Raw genomic sequence first — 25,453 nt, forward strand, 5'->3', positions numbered from 1 at the left:
GTACTCGTGATTGAGAGGAGCCACTCAAACAGCTTTCTGCTGAGCTCTGTCCTCCTCCCTTAGCTGCCCTTCCTGTTCCAGGAACTATGTAGCAAGTGCCTGCTCCCACACTGAAATCATGTCCTCATGCTGTGCAGCCAGACTCGGCCTTTCCTCTTGCCTCTCAGCATGCCCCTGCTCCAGTTGCAAGTCCCTCTGTTTCTGGGACTGGACTGGACTGGCTTGTGGGCCCTCTTCAGAACTTCAACCATAAGTCCGTCATGGAAATGATTCCTCTTGGAACAGTTTGTGAACTTACAATGGGCCAGGCTTGTATTGCATGGAGGTAAAGCTGTGGAGGTACAGCAGCCAGTAGATGACGAGGTGCTTGCAATAGGACAGGACACAGAAGGTAATTGTCTCAAATAGCTCAGTGCAGGAGCACAGAAATAATTCTTGTGGAATCTCAAGGACCTAAAATGTTACATTGCAAAACTGAACTTCAATCTACTGTGAAAGGGATGCTTTAGTTGACAGAATCTCTCCAGACGCAGCCGGGTTAAGAAGTGCAGCGACATTGGGAAAGGTTATAAATTCAAAGCTGTTTTTATTTTATAACAGTTGCATAACTAGTTGGATGGGGGGGGGCAGTCAGTGGCATTGCTATACAAGCTGTTTCTATCATTTCAGGCCTTCCACATTTTGGAGGACATAACTGTTCTTGTGGTGCCCTATTGGCAAAGGGATTTGTTATTCCAAGCTGCTGGTGGGGGAAACCTGCAGCATATGCAGCCAAAATAGTCAAACATATAGTGACTGAACAGCATATCTAGGAGTGGAGTGGGCTGGTCAACTACTGAGGTAGCGCAGGAAAATATGACCTTCCCCACAAAGTGATCCTGAGTTCCTGCTTCAGGAAAAGCTTGCAGCTATCTGTACCCAAGAGAGGGTCACAATTCATGAGGGAATCGAGAAGAAGCCGCTCTAGCTTACATGTGGCTTAACCTGTTATGGCTGCATGTAAACACATACAATTCCACAGCCTTCCTCCTCCCCACCCGAACACATTTCTGGACAAAAATTCAAACCCCAGTTGTTGAGACAAGTGATTTTTGTCTCCTATGGACTACCTCTAATTGAAATGGTGCAGTGCCCAGCACCCAGTTAAACTCCTCAGAAAACAGGTACAATGTCAGCGAGTCTGGCTGTGCTCCCATGACCATGAAGCAGTGTGCTTTTCAAAAGGCTTGTTCTGTTCAGTCTCCATTGCGAACACTGAAGGCTCTCCAGTGATGTGGTTGCAGTTCAGTGGTCAGAAGAGAATGGAAGAGTTAACGCTGACTCACTGAGCTGCTACTGAGGGGTTGCTTCTGTTTTTACTTGAGCTGACTGGAGATTCTTGGGATAGAGAGGACAAAGGAAGTAGTGGGATACTATTGGCAGACTCCCAGGACCTGAGTCAAGAGGGGCTGCATCTACACTGCAAAGCAATAGAGCTTGAGCCCTGGGTTCTGGCTTGACTTGGGCTTGGATCCTTCACCCTCCAGGGTCCTAGGTCCCAGCCCAAGTCTGAGAGATTTGTCTATAGAGAGAAAGGGAGGTGGGGTTTACGCCTGAGTCTGAGCCTGGGATTATACTGTAGCATAGACATACCCTTGTAATCTTTAAACCAAGATTGGATACCTTTCTGATAGATTGGCTTTAACTCAGTCAGAAGTTGTAGGGTTGATTCAGGAATTGCTGGGAGAAATTATATTGCCTGTTTTATGTACAGACTAGGTGATCATACTGATCTCTTCTGACTGTAAAACTATGAATTTACAAGTGTGCTTAAATGCTGTCCTAGAGTGGGGTTCTACCTGACTTACCCACTATCCAGTAAGCATTCTAAGTTCTTTTTCAGTTCCACAGTGGTATCATTACAAACTTGGGCCCTGACTCAGGTAGGCATCTCTAGTCAGGAAGGACACCTAAGCACGTGCTTAAGACCCACTGAAGTTACTAGTCTCTTTTGCCTTCCCTAAGTCAATGGGACTTAAGCACATGCTTAAGTATTTTCCTGAATCGAACTCTTAAAGAGCTTAGTTCATCTACCTTGCTCTTTACAAGCTGAATGTTTGAAAATTTCCCAGATTACACATCTGCTCTTCTAGTTTACATCTCAGAGGATAAGGCTGACCACAAAGGGAGCAGGGGGGGGGGGGAAGCTTCTGTGGGCTGGCAGAAAGAAACTGAAACAGCTACATGCCAGATACACAGGGCTCTTCTCTGTGTGCATGGGTGCTGGGCCATCTGCAGAGCATGCACTTGCCAGGTGCTTTACTTAGAGTGGAAGGGGATAGGGAGCCTTTAGTGAGGAAGAAAACCCACATCAGAGTGAAGAGGTGGCTTTTTACAGTTTCACTCTGCTCATTTTATCTCCTCGCTTTGTTTCTGATTTTCTTCTTCTCCAGGCAGTTAGTGGTGCAGAATGACAGTGAGAGAGGATTTCGTGCAGCCTTAGACAATCCTTTTTACACAGGGCCATGCTATTCCCTAGTGCACAGAAACACACAGGAAGGGGGCAAGTTACTGAGAATAATCTGGAGGCTTGAAGCTGTGGAGTTCTGGATGCTCCATGCCTTTGGGCAATGGGATTTGCCATACTGCAGAGTGGGCAGAGAGCAAGGCTCTCCAACCACAGGAAGGATCAGATCCTTTGACTGTTCTTCTTTATAGTCTCCATTTCACCCATGGCTAGTAATGAGTTCTGTTTTACTTTTCTCTTCCTCTACAAGAAAGCATTCCAGGACTGGAAATACAGTAGAACACTGATTTTATGAACATCATTCTTACGAATGACCAGTTACATGAACCATTTTTCTTCCACCAAAATCCTCTTCCTGTTGCCAGAATTGACTTCCTTTCTTCAGCCAACCTTCAATCACAGGTTTCAAAGGACTGAGAAATTTGGTAGCAAAGACCGGAGAGACAGTTCTCTCAAACAAATTAAAACCAGGCATACTGCGTATGTTTGTTACCATGTATTATGTACACTCTAACCAAACAACTAATCAATTAATTTATGCACTGTACCTATTGTAATTTTGAAAGGTTCAATTTTATGAACTTTTCAATTCTATGAACTCAATCCCCAATTAGTTCATAAAATTAGGGTTCTACTGTATTATTCTCACAACAGGTACAACATGGTCAGTAACTATGTGAGTCTCCCAGTCTCTTGCCAACAAACCCTAACACTGACCTCCTAGAGCCAGCAACTGATCCTGCCCTCTGGTCACTTAGGCACTAATTAGTTCGCCTAGAGAAGCCCTGGTTGAGGGGTGGAAGACTTAATGAGCTAAGGGCCTAATTAGCCTGAGAAGGTAATTAAAAAGCACAGGAAGGCAGTGCAAAGGGAAGAGAGAGGGTTAGCAGATTTGAAGAGAAGTCAGAGCTCTGGCTGGTGAGAGTGCTGGCTCTTCTTGGAGATAGGGCTGAGGATTGAAGGACACTGTAGATACAAGAACTGCATAGGGATTGTGATGGTGGCTTGGTGAAGGTAACAAATAAAAACACACAGACGTATTGACAATCAAGAGGTCTCCAAGACTGTTTGTGAGGGACCTGAGGGTGGGAGAGGAGCTTGCCCTGTTACAAGGACATGAAGTAGTTCCTGTCCTAGAAAGATCCAAGGGAAAGTTCTGTTTTGTCTTTTGTTTTTGTTCTCCTTCCCCGTCCCAATTCTTTCCCCATTACTCTCTAGGGCTTGTCTACACTTACTGGGGAATTGACACACGGCGGTCGATGCATGAGTGGTCGATGTAGTGGGTCTAGTGAAGACCCGCTAAATCGACCACAGATCGCTCTCCCGTGAGTCTTGTACTCCACTTGAATGAGAAAAACAAGGGGAGTCAACAGGAGAGTGTCTCCCGTCGACATAGCATAGTGTGGCCCCCACAGTAAGTAGATGTAAGTACATAGAATTCAGCTCCATGAATAACATAGCTGAAGTTGCATAACTTTGATCAATCTCCCCTTGTAGTGTAGACAAGGCCTGAGGATCTATATCAATGCCCATTGAAGTGACTGCAAAGAGATCCATAATTTCAATGGACATTGGACCAGTCCCTAATTTGGGATATGGTAAATTGAATGGGGGGGGGGAGAGGTCAACATTATTTCCTAGCATGGCCCCCATATTTTCCTCCTTTTCCTTTCCTTGTTGTCTCCTTTCTGTAAATTTAAAAACCTTATCTGATCCACAGCTTCTCTCTCAATTCAAATATGGAAGAGATTATTTATAAAACCGACCCTATCATAGTCAAGTTTCTGGTTATTAGAGGTGGAGCTAGTGTATATAGTTGACTTCACTCAGAGACACAATCTGGGTTTAGCTTTGGAAGGAATAGGAGAGTCAGTGTTTCACTCATTGAGAGGTGAGAGCCAGCTCTTTGTATGTATTCCTCAGCACACGATAGTGTCTCACTTGTGTTTATTATTCAGCCTTACTTTCACGGTGAGGAGACTTTTATTTTAAAAATAACCAAACAAAAATCCCTTCATGAAACTGTACTTACCTAGAGAAGAAGTCTATTATTTGACATCCTCTGCTTCCTGCCGCCCAGGATATGTGACAGGCCTTTGTATGAGATGGCCAGCAAGTGTCTGTCTAGTGTCAGCTGTGGTGGTAGTTGTTCTGATGAGACTAGTCGTCTTGGAACTGGGCGGAAACCACCAAAGTCATTTCACATAGTAGGCCACTGACTAGCTAGCTATCTGCTGGTAATACCTTGTTGTGATTTTTGACCTGGCAGGATTTGAACTACTAAGCTGTGGGCCTGCCTTTTCTCTCACATACACTTAATTCAGAAGTAAATCCACTGAAATCAATAGGCTTGATTCCTGCTGTCTTGCAGCTTGTGAAGTTATTTTCACCTGTACAGAGTGGGTGTAAAATGCTACCAGATCAGACTAGTATCATTTACACCTAAGGAGGCTATGTGGCCCAGTTCATATCGGTGGTTATTTATGTTTTGCTGTCAAATTGGGATGGTGTATCTAGTGGGGTCTCACGGGGATTTGTCCTGGGTCTGATACTACTCAATATTCTTTGTTAATGACTTGGATAATGGTGTGGATAGTGTGCTAATAAAATATGTGGATGCCATCAAGCTGGGAGGGGTTGCAAGCACTTTAGAGAACAGGATTAGAATTCAAAATGACCCCAACAAATTGGAGAATATGCCTGAAATCAACAAGATGAAATTCACTAGACAAGTGCAAAATACTTCACTTAGGAAGGAAACTACAAAACTACAACTACAAAATGAGAAATAACAGGCTAGGTGTTAGTACACCTGAAAAGGATCCGGGGGTTATAGTGGAGCACAAGTTGATAATAAGTTAACAAGAGTCAGTTGCAAAAAAGGCCAATATTACTGTGGGCTGTATTAACAGGACTGTTGTATGCAAGATATGGGAGGTAAATGTCCTGCTCTACTCAGCTGCAGTATTGTGTCCAATTCTGAAAAGATGTGGACAAATTGGAGAGAGTCTATATGAGTGCAACAAAAATGATAAAAGGCTTAGAATATCTGACCTATGAGTAAGGCTATGTTTTAATCACAAGTATTTTTAGTAAAAGTCACAGACAGGTCATGGGCAGTAAACAAAAATTCACAGCCCATGATCTGTCCATGACTTTTACTGTCTACCCCTGACTAAAACTTGGGGGGGGAGGCTAGCGGGGGGGGGAGATGGCCCTGGGGGAACCATGGATGCTGGAGGTGTGTGGCCTAGGATGGTGCTGTGGGTGCTCGGGCGGAGGAGGGGGGCAGTCCTGGGGGTGGCGCGGGAGCTCGGGGCGGAGGGTTGGCGGGGCTGAGGAAGGCTCCTACCTGGCTCCTGAGCTCCACATGCTGCCTTTGCTTTGCCCCAAGCCCCGGTTCTGCCACTCCCGTTGGCTGGGAACCGTGGCCAATGGGAGCTGCAGGGGCGGTACCTGCAGGTGGAGGCAGCACATGGAGCTAGGAGCTGAGGGGGGGGAGTTCCTGTAGCCCTTCTGGAGAGCCCTGCCCCTGCGGTAAACCTGTCCCGCACCCCAACTCCCGGCCCTGAGCCCTCCTCCCCAAACTCCTGCTGCAAGGGGGCGGGGAGGCAGGGCTGAGACTGCCCCAGCAGTGGCCGGTGCACCTGGCCTGTGGGTTGCCCGAGCTGCTCAGGTGGTCCCTGGGCCAGGCACACCAGCCACTGCAGAAGTCACAGGGGTCACAGAAAGTCATGGAATCCATGACTTCTGTGAGCTCTGTGCAGGGCCGGCTTTAGGCCAATTCCACCAATTCCCCCGAATCGGGCCCCGCGCTTAAGAGGGCCCCGCGCCCAGTGGCAGGGTCACCCAGAGTGGGGGGGCAAGTGGCAGAGAATCCCTTCCCTGGCTAGAGGCACCTTTTTAATTTTTACTCACCCGGCGGCGCTCCAGGTCTTTGGCAGCGGGTCCTTCACTCGCTCCGGGTCTTTGGCGGCACGTCCTTCAGTGCCGCCGAAGACCCGGAGCGAGTGAAGGACCCGCCACCAAAGACTAGGAGCGCGGCCCGGTGAGTACAAGCCCCACGTGTTTTTTTTAACGTGTTTTTTTTTTTTAAGTCATCCCTGTCGGGGCCCCGTTGAAACTGTTCGAATCGGGCCCCGCACTTCCTAAAGCCGGCCCTGGCTCTGTGACAAACACGGAGCTTTACATATGAGGAAGGCTAAAAAAAGTGGGCATGTTTAGTCTTGAGAAAAGTGAGGACCTGTTAACAGTCTTCAAATATGTTAAGGACTGCAATAAATTGTTCTCAATGTACACTGAAGCCAGGACAAGAAGTAATGGGCTTAATCTGCAGCAAGGGAGATTTTTGTAAGTGGAAGTAGCCAAGCATGACTCAGGACTTATCTTATCAGTCTCATGATAATTTTGATTGTGCTGTGTTTGTGATTGTGGGTGGAAGTTAAGATGACAAATTTATCAATGGATTTTAGAACCTGTCCCTGTCCTGTCAAGATCCTAAGGTCATGCTGCCTTGTTTTTAACTATTTGCGTTTAACTCATATTTTTAAGATGCCCAGAGCCCTCTGTCCATAGGCACCAAGAAATGAAAAAGCAATTCCACATCAGTGTGCTATTTTATGAGTGAATTGGAATTTAAGCCCCAGATCTGAAGCTGTACCAATGCTATATTTGATACAGGTGGTGGGGGGAAAATGACTCATTTTTGTGTTCCCTTAATACCCAGATCAGGGGCCAGTCTGTTCTATTATCTATTCAACCCCCAGTTTTCAGAGCAGCGGCGGTGTTAGTCTGTATCCGCAAAAAGAACAGGAGTACTTGTGGCACCTTAGAGACTAACAAATTTATTAGAGCATAAGCTTTCGTGGACTACAGCCCACTTCTTCGGATGCATATAGAGTGGAATAAATATTGAGGAGATAGATCTTGGGAGACAGACCTGTCCTCGCTTACAGACAACCCCCCAACCTAAATCAAATACTCACCAGCAACCACACATCACTGAACAAAACCACTGACCCAGGAACCTATCCTTGTAACAAAGCCCGATGCCAACTCTGTCCACATATCTATTCAAGTGACATCATCATAGGACCTAATCACATCAGCCATACCATCAGGGGCTCGTTCACCTGCACATCTACCAATGTGATATATGCCATCATGTGCCATCAATGCCCCTCTGCCATGTACATTGGCCAAACCGGACAGTCTCTACGCAAAAGAATTAATGGACACAAATCTGACATCAGGAATCATAATACTCAAAAACCAGTGGGAGAACACTTTAACCTGTCTGGTCATTCTATGACAGACCTGCGGGTGGCTATATTACAACAGAAAAACTTCAAAAACAGACTCCAACGAGAGACTGCTGAGCTGGAATTGATATGCAAACTAGACACAATCAACTCAGGATTGAATAAGGACTGGGAATGGCTGAGCCATTACAAACATTGAATCTATCTCCCCTTGTAAGTATTCTCACACTTCTTATCAAACTGTCTGTACTGGGCTATCTTGATTATCACTTCAAAAGTTTTTTTTCCTCTTACTTAATTGGCCTCTCAGAGTTGGTAAGACAACTCCCACCTGTTTATGCTCTCTGTATGTGTGTATATATATCTCCTCAATATATATTCCACTCTATATACATCCGAAGAAGTGGCTGTAGTCCACGAAAGGGTTTGGTGCAGGAATCTTGATCTGCACCTAGAATCCCCTTTCTTACTTTTACCAGTTCCATTTGCAGATGCTTTCTTCTAATGCTACTCAGTCAGATCCCTTTAATATGTTCCTAGTTTTATTCTATTTGCATATGTATCTATAAACTCACTGAAAATAATAGCCCTGCTTTTCATCATATTTCCATGCTCTGTTGAGCCTAGATTTGGGTGTTTTAATTTTTCTAGTGTCTGGACAATTTGGATTCCTGTAAGCTTTCTCACTTCTTCTCTTACCTTATCACATTAGATGTGTTTGTGTTGTAGTCCTTTCTTGTCCACCAAGGGAACCGAAGATGTGTGCCACATACCTTCTTGCCTGCAGCACTTGTTTTAAAGTGAGGCCCCTTGTATGAAAAATTATAAATGAGGTTTTAGATTGTTTGAAGTGGGTACAATCCATGTTACACATCTGAAGACTGGTGGTGTTGCAGGAGCTGTTGTAGAGAGGGAGGAAATGGAAAGGAGTCACGTATGAAGCCAGTCAAACACAATGATGATTGAGCCAACAGATTCTAATGATTGGCTTTAGTAACTGGGGTTTATATTATCTATTCAATCCCTTTTCTGATGAGGTGTTTGGAGATGGCTAGCACAGCCCACACAATGAGCACTGCTGGCTGGGATGAGGACAGGGCCAGAGTGTTTAGTGAATGCACAGATTCAGCACACCCAGGGGCAGGGATAAAATTCAGAAGTCCACCACCCATTTTTAGTAATAAGCTGTGTGTTGGGTACCTTTTGGGGGGTTAGGGCAAATAAATACCTCCCCACTGATCTCAAAACCCATAGCCTCTGCAGCCCCAATGTACCCTACATGGGTTAGAGGAGCAGAAAATTCATACATCCTCTAGCCACGCTCTCTTTGTCCCTTTACACATTACTGTTCAGAGTGTTCCCATGGAGCTGGGCTCGGGACTTTACAGGGGCAGTACACCTGGGCTCCCAAATCTAGCCTTCCCTTGTACAGCAAATATTGGGCCCTAGACCAGACTTTATTTTAACAGTTTTTGTATACTGTACTATATATACATACATATTGAGTGCTTTTGAAAATGCCTACCCACAATGTTGACTTAAGTCTACTCCCATCAAAGTACATGAGGGCCAGCACTGACCACTTCTGAAAATCCAATCCCGTATATTCAGAGCTATATAGATACAGAATACCCACTCTGTTATATACATTTATGCATGGGAAAATACAAACATCTTTGTCCATATATATTTAAAAGCTATGGCATTTTATTCTGGATAATAAAATGAAGGGAAAAACTTGACTTAATTCACAAGACTCTGCTAGGATGTTGTAAATTTACTGAAGGTAGAGGATTGTTCCTATTCCAATGAAAAAATTGACATTAGTACAAAAATTAGTCATTACTGGAGCAAAATACAGACTGCGTGTGTTCCCCTCCCCCATCAGACACAGTTTAATTTTCTACAGAGCTGCTGACACAAGATTTGTGCTGCAGCTGTTTGTAACTTTATCCAATTGATAGTTTTTTTCATGTATTGCCACTCAGCTCATGAGGAAAAGGTAGGATAATAAAAAAGGATATTAGCAAACTTTGACATTAAAAATCAACATATTAAACTGCAACCCATTCCCTTACAGTTTAATTAGAAACACAATTTTCCCCAAACCAAGAGTTATCCTACCTTACCATTTCAAACGAATCCAATTATGCTAATTTACTAAGAACCGCCACTTGGCTTAGTTGGCATAACACTTGTAAAGTAATATATGTTTGGTTAAAAAGGAGGTTAATGTGGAAAGTTTATTACTTACCAGAAAACCATCTGAATTCATAGTTTATATGAATACATGTGGCTATGTGACATCTGAAATAAATTCAGGAATTTTTTTATGGATTTCCTGTGTTGTTTATATTTGTTTGGTCTATTTATTCCATAGACAGCACTCACCAGAAATCAAACTGCAAAAAATGTGTAGATTTTCCTTTGCAAATTACTAATAGCAGTATCCGTTTTCAGTGTGTGACAGCTGATATTGCAATAGACACCTTATCTATGGAACAATAAATAGAATAAGGCAAACGATGTGAATGACATGAGGATTAATTTTATTAAATAAAATAAATCATATTACTTTCCTAATCTTACAAGTTTTGTTATTGATTTCAAAAGATACAGAACTGGAACCTTTACATTGCATGCATTGGATTTTACAGTACAATATTTATTATGAGCAGATTTCATTTACCAGCTTATATTACAGTTATTGGGACATCTACAATACAAAACATAGTGGAATTTGTGATTTTTTTTAAAATACAAAATTGTAAATTTAAAAACACACAAAATGTCATTAATTTGAAAAGAGCTACAATGTAAGCCAAGGAATGTAGGACTTTGAATTTTCCTTTTAACGACTTACGAGGAGAACGTATCATATTTTTTAGTTTTTAAATGTTATTAAAGCAATTTTGCATTTTTCACATTTGGTATTAAAATTGTTCATGTTTATTAACCTTAAAGCATCATCTCTTGGTTTTGTCATTTTTCAAAAGAAAATATTCAGTTATTAATGGTCTTTCCTTAACTTGCTAGGCCTGATTCTACAGTCCTTGTTTTTGCAAGTAAGGACAACAGTGTACAACATTCTGTGATTCTTTTCATTCTCCTTGGGTGCAAATTATTTTAGTATGAACATCCAAGAAGAGTCTGGACATTACGCAGTATATAAAAGCTACAGCATCAGAACATATGGAGCCTATAATAGGCAGCATCACCATGAGGGCAACACCATGATCCTTTGATGCGACCCAGTTTTTAGATGTGTTGTTTCTTTAGTCATCTCAGCTGTTGGATCTAATAGCAAACCTGTAAAACAAAAAAAGGATCGTGTGGGATTTTCAAGAGTGCACACTATAGGCCTAACTCTGCTCCCATTGAAATCAATGGTAAAGCTCCAGTTGGCTTCAATGAGAGCAGAGTTAGGCCAATGATGAACACTTTTGAAAATCCCAATACTGCAAAGTAAATTACATTTATATTTCAAGATGAAATATATGGAAATCATGCCCTTCCTCACTTACCTGCCTAGGATGTTTCTTTAGCAGAGGGTAAAGCTGAATGCAGTTTATGTAGAACAAGTGGAACTTTATTAAGCCCTTTGGACTGCTCTGTCCACGTGGCTGAGCTGCTTCTAGTCAGACGCTTGGGGTTCCCTGTTTTCCTGGTGTCATGTCAATAGTTATCCCTTCAGGGAACATGGGCACTTTGACTCCAGTTTCACTGATCATGATACATGTTCACTATTTTACAAATATTTTAACGTTGAAAAGAGATGACCCCTGCCCCTGTCCCTTTAAGATTGCTAGCACATAGCTGAGTTAGAGATGCGCTAAAGATGTATATGTCCCTTCATGCGTCAACCACCATTCCAGAATACATGCATCCAGGCTGATGATGGATTCTGCTCGATAACGATCCAAAGCAGAGTGGACCGATGCATGTTCATTTTCATCATCTGAGACAGATGCCACCACCAAAAGGTTGATTTTCTTTTTTGGTCATTCAGGTTCTGTAGTTTCTGCATCAGAGTGTTGCTCTTTTAAGACATCTGAAAGCATGCTCCACCCCTCGTCCCGCTCAGATTTTGGACGGCACTTCAGATTCTTACACCTTGGGTTGAGTGCTGTATCTATCCTTAGAAATCTCACATTGGTACCTTCTTTGCATACTGTCAAATCTGCTGTGAAAGTGTTCTTAAAACGAACATGTGCTGGGTCATCATTCAAGCCTGCTATAACATGAAATATATGGCACACTACGGGTAAAACAGAACCAGACATACAATTCTCCCCGAAGTAGTTCAGTCACAAATTTAATTAACACATTATTTTTTTAACGAGCATCATCAGCATGGAAGCATGTTCTCTGGAATGGTGGCTGAAGCACAAAGGGGCATATGAATGTTTAGCATATCTGGCAAGTAAATATCTTGCGATGCCGGCTACAACAGTGCCATGTGAGTGCCTGTTCTCACTTTCAGGTGACATTGTAAATAAGAAGCAGTCAGCAGTATCTCCCGTAAATGTTGTTAAACTTGTTTCTCTTAACAATTGGCTGAACAAATAGTAGGACTGAGTAGACTTGTAGGCTCTAAAGTTTTACATTGTTTTGTTTTTGAGTGCAGTTATGTAACAAAAAAAAATCTACATTTGTAAGTTACACTTTCACGATAAAGAGATTGCACTACAGTACTTGTATGAAGTGAATTGAAAAATACTATTTATTTTATCATTTTTACAGTGCAAATATTTGTAATCAAAAGTAATATAAAGTGAGCACTGTACACCTTGTATTATGCGTTGTAATAGAAATCAATATATTTGAAAATGTAGAAAAAGATCCAAAAGTATGTAATAATAAATATTAAATTGGTATTCTATTGTTTAACAGTGTGATTAATCGCGATTAATTTTTTTAATCGCAGTTAATTTTTTTGAGTAAATCACGTGAGTTAACTGTGATTAATTGACAGCCCTACTCCTTTTACTTGAAGGTAAAGAAATTTGCTCCCGCATTTTCCAATAGTCCCACTGTTAAATTGCACCTGAACTCTTAGGGTGGGTTTGAATCCAATTCACCCTGTGGAATCACATAAAAGCAGCCATACTGGGTCAGACCAATGATCCATCTAGGGTTGTATCCTGTCTCTGACGGTGGCTAGATGCTTCCGAGGCAATGGACAGAACAGGGCGATTTCAAATGATCCATCTCCTGTCATCAAGTCCCAGCTCCTGCCAGTCAAAGTCTTAGGGACACCCAGACCATAGGGTTCCATCCCTGACCATCTTGGCTAATAGCCATTGATCGAAGTATGCTCCATGAATATATCTAATTTTTTTTTAAACCCAGTTATACTTTTGGCCTTCACAACATTTCCTGGCAATAAGTTCCACAGGCTGACTCCGTATTGTGAGAAGAAGTACTTCCTTTTGTTTTAAACCTGCTGCCCATTAATTTCATTATGTAATGCCTAGTTCTTGCGTTATGTGAAGGGGTAAATAACACTTCCCTATTCAGAGTGCAAGAGGCCCTGCTATCAAACTGAAATTGCACTGACCATTTTGTTAACATTGTTGCAGACACAGAGGTTGGCATTGTCCCTTGTGGTTTTCCAGTTCTGACAGCCTGAACCTGATATGTTCTTGGACTCAAAGAGAGAGTCATAATATCATCACCACTGTCTGATATGCCATCCCCTTCTTGTAAAGGTCTGACAATCTTTCTGGGACCTTCCTCTGCTTTTGCATACACTGCTAAATCGTTCAGCTTGCCACATTCCTTGCAATGCTGTGAGGGTACTTCTTTACCTGCTCATATCCCCCGCAGTAAATGCATCTCATTATGGGTATGGAATCCTGGCCACCTGTTGTCCTTTGCCTCTTAACTACAGAGTGCCTCCTCATGTTGGGATGTGGTATTCCAGGGTTTCTGCATTCCAGCACCCCTTTTATCCATCCTGGTTCCACAACAGTCTGCTGCTTCCATGGCCTACCTCTCTGACCAGGTCACATCTCAGTCCAGTCCCCTTCCAGGGGAAACCAAAAAGTCCAAAGAACAAGCCAAAAATCTAATGGCCTGTAAGCTCTCCCTCAGTCTCTGTCTCGAAGTCAGAGTTCTTGGCCTCTTTTACTCTTGATGCCTGTGCTTTACCTCTTGGTCTGCAGGAGAGATAGAGGAGCCCAGGCCTGCCCTCTCCTTTGGGTTCCAGCTCAGAGAGCCTTTTTTAGGAGGCTAAGGACTGTTCCTTCCACCACTTCCCTGAGCTGTTCCTACCTTCACCCTTCTTGTTGGCATCTTCATCAGATCTGTGGGCTTTGCAATCACTGCCTTGAATTTGTGATTCCTGTTGTATTAATTTAGATGCATTATGTAAGCTAAAGGTTAACATAACCCAGTCACTGTCCAACATTAAACAATTTTAAACGAAGTGTGGGGCTTGGCATACAGAGACCTCAGCCTGCTTAGTACCATGGCAAATACACCATTAAAAATCCTTTTATTAAAGATACCAAAAAGTAGGACCAGTTGGTTGGAATGTAAAGTATTAAGTAAGGTTTTTATTTTAACAACATTCCTTCTTCCCTTTACCATTAGCTGGACAGAGTATTTAAAAGGAGCCTCCTTTCCCCCACCCCCTTGTTTGACAGTCATTTAGATGGTAATAACTATCCTTTTTGGAAAAAAGAGAAGACATTTAGTTGAAATAGGCTGGAACTGCTGTTATTGCTGTTGTTGTAAAAGTGACTTTAAACTTGAAATTCACTCTTTGGATCCTATCGTCCCTCATCAGTGACTGAAGTTGCTATCTCCATTTGTAAAGTCAACAGGATCTAGAGCATTCTTTCAAACCTACTTCACTGCCCAATTCTGCTGTGGGAGATTTCACACTTACTTAATTAGGACTGGCAGACAGACACTATGCATGAGTGTATGGATGGATGTGAGTCTGTAGATATAACTTTTATATCTATAACTGTCTAACCATACCCACACACACGGTATAAATTAACTAAACATGTTACTAGAACACATCAGGAAAACCGCATCCAAACAAAAAGTCCAATACGGAAAAGGATATTAAAAGATCTCATCATCTAAGAGTTTATTCTGCACATGGATTAATCTGATCACAGGATATCATGCTTATATTGTGTTCTTTTCCTGCTGGCATTCTGTACTTATGGAAAAAAACCCAGTTTTTAAATGTGAAACAAATAAGCTGATACTTGAAATTGTACAACCCAAGAAAACTTGGTTGTGATCTTTGTCATTAAACTGGTAGTTGGGAGCTTGTGCTAGCTTGTATTTTAAGTTATAATATAGGGTGCAAGAGGTGATTAGGGCCATCAGACTCTCCTATTAGTAGGGCCCTACCAAATTCATGGCTGAGAAAAATGCACCCCGGATTGTGAAATCTGGTCTTTTATGTATTTTTACCCTATACTATACAGATTTCAAGGGGGAAAACAGTGTTTCACAAACTGAGGGTCCCGACCCAAAAAGCGGTTGTGTGGGAGTTGCAAGCTTATTGTAAGAAGGTCATGGTATTGCCAACCTTACTTCTGCACTGCCTTCAGAGTTGGGTGGTCGGAAAGCAGCAGTTGCTGGCCAACCGCCCAGCTCTGAAGGCAACAGCACAGAAGTAAAGGTGGCAATACCATACCATGGTGGCAGCACTGCCTTCAGAGCTGGGCTCCCAGCCAGCAGTCACTTCTCTCTGGCTGCCCGGCTCTGAAGACAGCACTGCCAGCAGCAGCAGTGCAGAAGTAAGGGTGGCAATACTGTGACACCCCTACAATAACCTTGTAACCCCCCACAACACCCTTGTCAGTCAGGACATCTACCAGTTACAGCATCATGAAATTTCCGATTCAAATATCTGAAATCATGAAATTTATGATTTTTAAAATCCTATGACCGTGAAATTGACCAAAATGGACCCTGAATTTGATAGGGCCCTACCTATTAGATACAGCCTCAAATAAATTCTTCTCTACAGAAATGCAATACTGGAAGAACCAACCCTATTCCTCCAGTGTATAATACACTCAGGCTACATCAGATAAACTCATTACCTTATAACTATTACTAATATATGGATATGTACTCCTTAGTATACAATTGTAATCCCCTGGGCACCATTTCTTATGCTATCTGGTATGTTTGCCTCATTTTCCTTCTTCCTGCCTTCTATTAACACATGGCTAAATCCCCCAATCTAAATGTGCTCAATATGGATCCACTCCTACAAGGGATGGACTCCATGAGCCTGGTTCATTTCTTACTTTCACTAATTATGTTAGTGTAACAATGTTGACTTTGCTGGAGTCACTTCTGCTTTATACCAGCATAACTGAGAAGAGAATCAGGCCCAATAATTTCACTGGAAGCAAAAATAATTTAGTACCATACAGGACATGCAGAGCACATGGTAGATGGGGTCATACTGTAGTAGGTTAATTTAGGAATCTCTGGTTATAGGGCCTGGAAAATTTATGGATGAGTGTACATGTTTCAAAATGATAATCCTAAATCCTGTATCAAAGCAGACTAAAAACCATTCCACAAAAAAACTCCACTTCTCAGGGTGAAGGACACAAGATAAACTGCATTAAATAGATCAGACACCCAAAAATTGAAGGAAATGCTAGGGAGTCTGATAATGACATTGCCAGAAAAGCCAGAGCAACAAAGCGTAAGAACAGTGTTCTGCTGTGTCAGCATTAACTCTTTACTATAGAATATCTAAACAACTGGGGATAATATTGGAGATTATGATACTACTTAGCATTTATACAGCTCTTTTCATTCTCCTGCCTGCTTGTGGTTCCACCTCACTCAGGTTTCTCTCAGTCCTTTTTATGAGGCCCGGGTGTCCATTAAGCTATTAGCTGATAACTTCAGGGGGCTCCCTGTTTATCATGCAGAAACATACGCTTGCTGGTAAATCTGACTTCTAGTTTTTGGATAGTGCAGAGATTAGAATAAAGATTTTAAACAAATATTTAAAATTGCTACAAATATATTGCCCCAAAGGTGAAATGCCAAGTTGGTTGGTACATACTCTAAAACTGTTTTGGCTAAAATTGAGTATCACAGGCCTGGAACACTTACTGAAACTGCAGTAAGTGCAATATAGTGCTAGCTTCAATGATACTACTCCGTGAGGAAGAGGCCCAATTTTTGCTGGCCATTTCTTCCAAAATTGGGGCTCCCTTCTGTTCTCTTTGAAGTCAATGGCAAAACTCCCATTGGCTCAAGTGGAGGAAATAGGATGAGGCCCTTGTGGAAGATTTTAGTGAAACAGAAGAAAATATTTTCCCTTGTAAATGATGTTTCTATTAATGCAGAAACATAAAGAAACCTCTTCAAAGCTATAACTTTAAACATTTTAATATTCTGCCAAACCTCATCAATCCACTATAAAATCACTGAATCCTGTTCTGAAAATCTCTAAATGTTTAATAAAAAATGACATAGACTATTAAAGAGTTGCTGGCTATGATTTTTTTCTGCATATTAAGATCAATAACATTTTTACAAGGATTTTTTTAATGAGAAAAGTCTTTTAAAAGTCAAGACAATTCTGTTCATTATGAATGATTACATATTGTGTGGTTAATTTTACAGAGGGCAGGTTAATATTGTGGACATTAAATGAATTGACCATAATTCTAAGTTTCTTCCCTTCCTTTCATTTGTCTCCTAAGACCTCCTATATTGAGTAGCTGTAGATATTCGAGGAAACTGCTAAAGAGATGAGATTTGCATTTTCAGCACCAATCCCAGACTTTTATAATATGTACTTAAATATATTTGACAGGCTATGTATCATATACAGAGGGAAGATTTTATTCAAATTGCTTTTAGTTAAGGCTTCTGGGCCCCATTTGCCATTCCTTAGTCAAGTCAAACTCCTATTTGCTTCAGTGGTATATAAAGGAGTGCAGGTTCTGCCTTTCTTTTAGATTATATCAAGGAATATAGCTATAGTCTCAAAGGCCCCCTATGATGCAAATACTTACACAGGTGCTTATCTTTAAGCAGGTGAACAATCTCAATGACTTCAGAGAGACATTCACTGCTGGAAGTGAAAGCATGTGTGGAGGAGGTGTTTGGAATACTGGGGCCTCAGATCAAAGACAATTGGGTTTCTAGTGATCTATTCCAACTACCATATCTCAGACTTACAGCAAAACAAATACACTAGCTTTCCCTTCCAATACACTTAATATGATCTATAGGGTCAATATAACAAATGCTAGTTGAAATACTGGTGCTTTTATTATGTCAATACGGATCCCCAGTTCCATACTGAAATGCAACTTTAATCTTTATGTTTCTATAAGAGGAATTTCTGAAGTAATTTTATTTGTGACCATTCAAACTGGGGGTTCTTGTTCCACGTGGAATCCCAAAAGCCCCCTGCAGTTTTTTACCACGGCCCATCCTAATCCTGCAATAGGTTGTGGGTCATGACAAGTAACTGTGGGTCATATATTGGTGCTGAGTGGGGGTGCTGGCGGGACTGTTGCTGTGGGATAGATAGGTGGGGTAGGTTTAGGTCTCCTGGGGTTGCTAGAGCTGGGTATAGGGCTATCAGGTTCCATCAGGAGCTGGTGGGGTATCAGGGCATGGAGTGCTGGCTGCTGGTCCGCGTGCTGGTGTTGGGTGTCAGGCTGGTTGAGGGTGCTGTATTTGGGGGCCGATGCTAGCTTGAGGACTGGCTGGTGTTGCTGACTGCTGGGTGGGGACTAGTACTGGGTCAAGGTGGAGACTGGTTATATCCAAAGGGATCCAACAAGGTAATAAGTCACCATGTTTGATGATTATTACCGGTTGATAATCTGTCCTCTCCGTTCACTGGGTTTCACTGTTGGTATGTATGTCCCGGAGAGGAAGAAAGGAAACTGGCACTTCCTCCCCACATTCCCCTGCTCAGTTAATGCAAATGCTTTTGCTGAAGGGTTTTCTCTCTGTCTCTTGTCTGTGAACAGCCCCGCTACCGTATCATTGTATCTAGAGCCCTCTCCCTTCCCATTGTAAAGTGGGGGGGGGGCGAGGGGTGGAGAGAGAAGAACAGAAAAACACTGCGAAACACGTTTTGGTAGAAAAGGCTTTTGAGCTTCCCATGTGTGTTCCACATTGCCTATCACTCACTCTTTGATGTTTTTCTGAACGTAAAGTCACTGGGCCGGATCCAGTTCCCAATGAAATCCATTGCTAAACTCCCGTCGACTACAATAAGAGCAGGATCGAGAGGAGCTTAACCACCCGAAACGATAAAAAGGACGAGGAGAGCCAAGAGCGTCGCGCCAGTTGTCCCACCGCTCTGCGCACTGGCAGTATCAGCTGGGCCTGAGACTCCTTCCTCATTACGAGCCCCTCCTCAGCTTTTTCGCGATCCAGGAGAGTATTATGACAGAAAGAAGCGCGTTCCCATGCTCCTTGCTTCAAACGCAGCTGTTTCCTCTTTAATTGAAAGGTGGTGAGGTTGGGACTGAAATATTAGTACCTGGACTCACTGCTTTCCGGGCTGCTCAGGGGATTTTACTTTATTGACTCTAGTCGGGATGTAGCTGAGCAGATCTGGTTCAAGAGTTGGTGCTGCCAAGGGGATCCAAGTGTTTTCCCAAAGGGCACGCAGCTGAAATATTTGCGAAATTTTCTCGGGCTAAATCCTAAGCTGTTTACTAGATAGGAAATACAGCCTCCATCTCTACACTGAAAGGCCTCTTTAAAAACCTTCCACTCACTATTGGGAACGCGCCCCACAGCCTGTAACCACAAACTCACTGGGATTTCCACCTTCGGCTCGAAACGGCCCTGTCTGCTTTGCTTTGCGGCTGTAGTTGGCTTTTCATGTAAGAAATCTACAGGGGAAAAAGTTTCTTTTTATTATGTGTCCAATTCAGGATTGGAACAGACGATCTAGTAAATTTACACTGTGATCTTTTGGGAGATTGTTAAAATAGACATATGACTTTTTTCACTCCTCAGCTTGGATTCGTGAGCGCAGTGTAGGCAGAAGAAGCTAGTGAATGAAGACGTTGGCGTAAATAGTGTATTTGCTCTTATTTAAAAGAGTGTTGAAAACAACTACTTTGTAGCACATTCTTGTGAATTTTGCAAACTATAATTTTAAATGACATCTAGCTATTAGTGGCAATGGAACGCTTTAAAAAAAATCCAGAGTAAAAAGTTATATTCATCACCATTTTCATGTGTAATGCACTGCACAGGAAACCATCTAATTACACAATCCATTTGCCTGTTACAAAAATGTTTGTTCCCCACTCATCCCTCTACTGAAATGTTGCTATTTATAATAACTTTGGGCCATTTCCTGCAGTGCCTACTCAAGCAAACATCACGCAGACTTCTACATGATTCTTGCCTGAATAAAAACGTCAGGAGCGGGTCCTCATACCAGTGTGAGAAAAGAAATAGGGCCCATTTATCCCTCTACCAAATCAATAGCAAAACTCCCATTGTCTCACTAACAAATAACCCTCAATCCTGTATTCAGCACACATGTGAAAGTCCCGCGGACTTCACTGGGAGTTTTGAGTGAATAATCCTGCCTCATAAACTGTGTATTTTATTAAATTGGGGTTTTAACATTACACAGCCTCCTTCCAATGCAATAGGAGTTTAAACTACCTTGTTTGGAAATCCTGACCGCTTCAAGCAATATATGGTTTGCAGAATTAAACCCCATTTGTGTTCAGAATCCTGTGAATAAGGGGCTTGATCCAAAGCCTGTTCAGTCTTCTAGGTGACTTCAGCGTTCTTTGGATCCGGCCCAAATGTATGAAGAGTTTTTGGGAAACCTGTCGAAAGCATTTCATAAAAAGCAACAGAGGGTCCTCTGGCACCTTTGAGAAGTATTGGAGCATAAGCTTTCGTGGGTAAGAACCTCACTTCTTCAGATGTCTTGCATCCCAATACTTCTGTTAGTCTCAAAGGTGCCACAGGACCCTCTGTTGCTTTTTACAGATTCAGACTAACACGGCTACCCCTCTGATACTTGAAAGCATTTCATGTATTCGATAAAGTTCTGTAAAGCGACCATTAAATTCCTGAATAAAAATACACCTTAAAAACGTGTAGAACCTCAGCTAGGGGAAAATGTGATTTATGAATATACTTACTTACTAATGTCTGAAGTGTTGCTATAGTCACGTTGGTCCCACTTCCTAATGTCATGTAGGCATTTAAAATCCACCTAAGGATGCGCCAGCACGTATGTAGGGCCCGATCCTCCCATTGAAGTCCATGGGATTTCTGCTTTCAATGAGAGTGGGAAAAGGCCTGCACAGTAGCCCCTGTCCTGAAACTGGAGTTTAATTTTCTCTTCTCTCTCCTAAGCACCCCATGAAGTTGAAGAAACATTTGGCTTGCAAACGTAATTATTTGATCTGTTTCAAAGAGATGCGTAGAATTTTGGCGGCTGTGAGCTCCATTTTTAATTCTCTTTACCATATTGGTTTGGAGCAATATCCAGCCCAGAGATTTGCAGACTCCCGAGGCTCCCAAAACAACAGTCCTTGTGACATCCTTTCCTAATTACAAAAAATGTGTACGGCTGCTTGGATTCAGGCAGCACGATGAAGACCAAGCCCACCAGCTCACAATCAAGGAACAAGGCTGGAAAAACCTATGTATTTTAAGTGCTTATTTTGTTTACTTTCTAGTACAAAAAGTAGCCTCTCTGATCGCAAGATGTCTTCAGTGTGCGCACACTTTATACCCTACAAATCTCACAGGTATTAAAAAGTCACACGCAATATAACTAATTAGAATAAGGAAATGGTTAATTCCAATTTACTGATTACAAAACAATTCAAAGGAAAAGAGTCGAATATAGTAATAATCCAGGAAAGAGCTAAGAATGGCAAAGGTCATGTGCCTCTGATTCTTGTTTAATAGTAAAGACAATGGCGGAAATTCGCTTCTCCATAAAAGTGTGTAGCTTCTGGAAGTCCAAAGTTACAATGTGTATCAAAAGAAGCCAAAAAATAAAAATACACATTGACTGGTGGGCGCATTTATCGCCGTCACATTTGGAATACATATTGGAGCATTTTGGATACTTACTGAACATCTGCAGATTAGCCAGTTCCTATGATTTCATGTTATTTATCCCAGAAAATTATATTACCGCTCTTTAGTTCTCAGATTCCGAGGGGGGTTCTTTTTTTACGATTCTAACAGTTGCCAAAGTACTTGATACGTTAAATAATAATCTGTAAAATTCACTGTAAAAATAATACATTTGACAACTTCATCTTGGCTGTGTTTCTTTTTAATCCATATCTTATTTCACTTTTTAAAAAAGTATTCGGCATCAGATGGGAGGAATTCAGCTTTTGTGAAGGTCTTCATGTCTGATGTAAATATGCTTAGAACTCTACAGATAAATAAACTCTACAAAACTGCTATGAACTGGAGTTCATTTTTAAATATAGGATGCCATGCAGTAAAGACTTGATAAGCCTTTGAGAGTGTATACTTTATATCTGTCCTTCCACGGTCTCTGGTTTAGGCCTGAAGCAAAGCAAGACATTGCATTTGAAAAGTGATCCTCCATAATTAGGACTTGACCTTTGAAGAAATGAAAGAGGTAAGATTTCACTTAGTGGAGAAAAATAATGGTACCTAGCCAATTGATACAGATATTTCTGTGGATGGAACACGGGCGGTTACAGTAGCACTTTGAAAAGCAGTGCATTATTTCAAAAGACAATACAAGACAGTTGTCAATTTTAGTATCAAAACGCTTGATATAGGTTGTCCTCTAACTGGCCCCATAAACCACCACAACCAATGAGCCTCTCTCAAGCCTAAGCTACACAATGCAAACCTCACGCAGATCTCACTACTGTGCCTCACGAACAGAACCTCAACAATGCACTGCAATGTGGCTTGGACCTGATTCAAGACAATTGGTCACTACACAGGTTTTCATGGATGAATAACGAAATAATTAGAAATGCAGAATTATTCGGTGTATAATAAGTGCCGTCCAATTAGACACCCGTTGCATGTCACTAGGCTGATCTGAGGAATTAAGTTTGATTTCACAGAGGGCAAATATCATATTAAACCAATAATGGGGGGGGGGTGAGGGGAAATATATGGAGTTGTGAAGTGTAAATAAAATGCGGTTCGATGGTTAAAAATAAAAAAGTAGGGTCTATTTCACTGAGCTGTGAAATGTTATCTCTGGGAACAGGAATACTAGTTATATTGCCCATCGTCTCATCCTGCACTCCTTAATGAGGCAAACCTCCTTCCGGGCCAAATCCTGCTGGGTTTACTTTGGCGATTAGTCCAAATTGCTGGAGTAAAACAAACATAATTTCCCGGAGGTTTCAGGGGAACGTTTGCCTGACTAAGGGCCGCAGGGTCTAGGCTGAAACTCCCCTTTTATTTATGCTTTAACAATTACTCTATTTTGTTTTACGTCTTTAAGGAGAACCTAAGAGTGCCATTAGACCCTGATCCAAAGCTCACTGAAGCCAATGGAAAGACTCCTATTGGCTTTGGATTAGGCCCAAGACGAAGGTTTTTTCCAACTCCAGCCAGTCCTTAGTAATGGTGAGTTCATGTTAAATATGAACAACTTTTTTTCCAGCTGTTACTGAAAGGCTGTTACAGTCTTCTTGTGTGACCCCGGGACAGTCACTTAGCCTCTTTGTACCTCAGTTCCTTGTCTATAAAATGAGGATAGTAGCATTTTCCTACCTCACAGGGGTATTATGAGGACAACTACATCTAAGATTGCGAGGCTTTCACATACTAAAGTGATGGGTAGAAATTATATGGCCCTATTCATGAAATCCTCCGGTCAGCTAATGGAAGGTTTGGAGTGGGACTTGATACATAATCTGATTGTTTGGGGCTTGGGAGAGGGGGTCCCGTTTTCTATTTGGTTTTGTATTGTTTTGTTGTAGTAACCATGGCACTTTAAAAAGAGGAAATTGTAAAGGAGTGGGCATATTTTTATTTTCTCATCTAGACACTGCTTTTTTTCAGCACTATAACAACAATAAAAATGTAATCGCTAGCATGTCGGAGTAAGATATTTTGTAGCAGGGCTGCAGTTCAGATGAGAGTTAGTTTAGCTTGGTTAATGCCAGGTTTGGGATACCAGATGATACCTGTAATATGCAAGTGCGATGTACAGTTAACAGAACAACCACTATTACCGTTGTCATGGTCCATGTATTAAGTAGGTTTTAGCCCACGAAAGCTTATGCTCAAATAAATTTGTTAGTCTCTAAGGTGCCACAAGTACTCCTGTTCTTTTTGCAGATACAGACTAACACGGCTGCTACTCTGAAACCTTTCCTGTGTGTGTGTGTGTGTAAATCTTCGCTGTGAAATTAGGCAAACTATGCAATTGTGGCATGCTCCTAAAGACGTTAGCATCCTAAAAAATGACCTGTAACCAGTTATTTAGGGGCTTGCCAGTTCCTGCATTTTCTGTGCACCCAAAAGTTGTCCTCATTGTGAAGAAATGCAAGATCAGGACTTTGGTGTACTCCTGCGTGAAATAGGAAAAACTGAAACCAAATGTCGAAAATGCACAATGCATGTATAGCTTACAAATATTTCAAACTCCTTTAAAATTGTATAGTATCAATACTGACAAAATTATGCTTTGAAATGGCGGTGAAAAGTCTTGAAGTGTACTATTCTCTTAGTCATATTTATTAAACTGAAACCTTAAAACAATAACCAAAAATTCTCTCTCTCACGCACACACGCACTTGCCCCGTTATGAATAAATCCATATAATATCGAAGTATTAATTAATTGTAAAATAGCTAATCAACCAGAAACGTGCATCTCATCATGTTTCTAGTGATTATTGACTGGACGGCCAATTTTAGGATTTCCCCAACGCGCACAAACGTTACATAAAGGAGGCTGAACACTTCTGGTAATTTTAAGAAATCAAATAAAGTCAAATTTAGAGCATTGTTTGTTCTGTTTTTTAATCGTCTAACAAACTGACGGGTTTTGACCAGAGCTGGAGATCACTCAAGCGATAATGGGTGGAGAACTGTGATTCCAAGAAAGTGTTTGTGTATGTGTGTGTATGTTGGGGGTGGTGATGGTGGTGGATGGGTATTGTGTGGATGATGAAGGGAGGGAAGGCAGAAATCAATGGAGCTATGACCAGTTACACCAACTGAGGATCTGCCCCAGGATAGGCTCGAATGGGCCATTATCTGGGACTTGTGCATAATGCTAGTGCCAGACTGAAAATAAGGCTTTTAAAAACCGCAATTTGTCGGGGCACTTGCTTAGAACCACGAGATGAAAATCCAATGTTTTATTTCAGGTTGGAAACAACAGCCCGAGTTTTAAGTACGTCTATTTACCTGAAGCTTTTGGGTCCAGAAATATGGTGGACAATCGTACGTCACGCATCTGTATTCTGAACTTCTAATTGTGAGGACTGCAAAACCGCCCCTTCCACCCATCTCACCTCCCCCTAAACAAACAGGTGAGAAAAAACCTTCCTTCTCAAAGATTATAATATTTTAACAATCTGCCTTCAGTCAAACGCCTTGCTAACCACTCGGAACGCAAGACAGGAACCATATGATTGCACTTGGTGTAACTGAGGGCCAAAGTTCTTTAGTTTTTTTTTGTTTTAAAACTGTCC

At 41.8% G+C, this 25,453-nt stretch overlaps 1 protein-coding gene across 12 annotated transcripts in view; it reads right to left on the reverse strand.

Annotated features, from left to right (window-relative positions):
• Window positions 1-8,466: 8,466 nt before the first annotated feature.
• The window catches only part of HAND2 (heart and neural crest derivatives expressed 2), a 43,317-nt gene continuing 26,330 nt past the window's right edge, over window positions 8,467-25,453 (reverse strand). For 4 of the 12 annotated variants that reach the window (XM_065596603.1, XM_065596602.1, XM_065596606.1 and 1 more), the window contains 3 exons: window positions 10,159-10,261; window positions 9,293-9,380; window positions 8,467-8,666 (listed from right to left, as the gene is read on the reverse strand). The gene's annotated coding sequence lies outside the window, so the exon portion shown is untranslated. Of the gene's footprint in view, window positions 8,667-9,292; window positions 9,381-10,158; window positions 10,262-10,985; window positions 11,077-25,453 lie in introns of all 12 variants that reach the window. The other 8 variants (XM_065596601.1, XM_065596607.1, XM_065596609.1 and 5 more) reach the window with 5 other exon arrangements.

The sequence above is a fragment of the Chrysemys picta genome, chromosome 5, assembly GCF_011386835.1.
Source record: "Chrysemys picta bellii isolate R12L10 chromosome 5, ASM1138683v2, whole genome shotgun sequence".
Taxonomy (NCBI): Eukaryota; Metazoa; Chordata; order Testudines; family Emydidae; genus Chrysemys; species Chrysemys picta.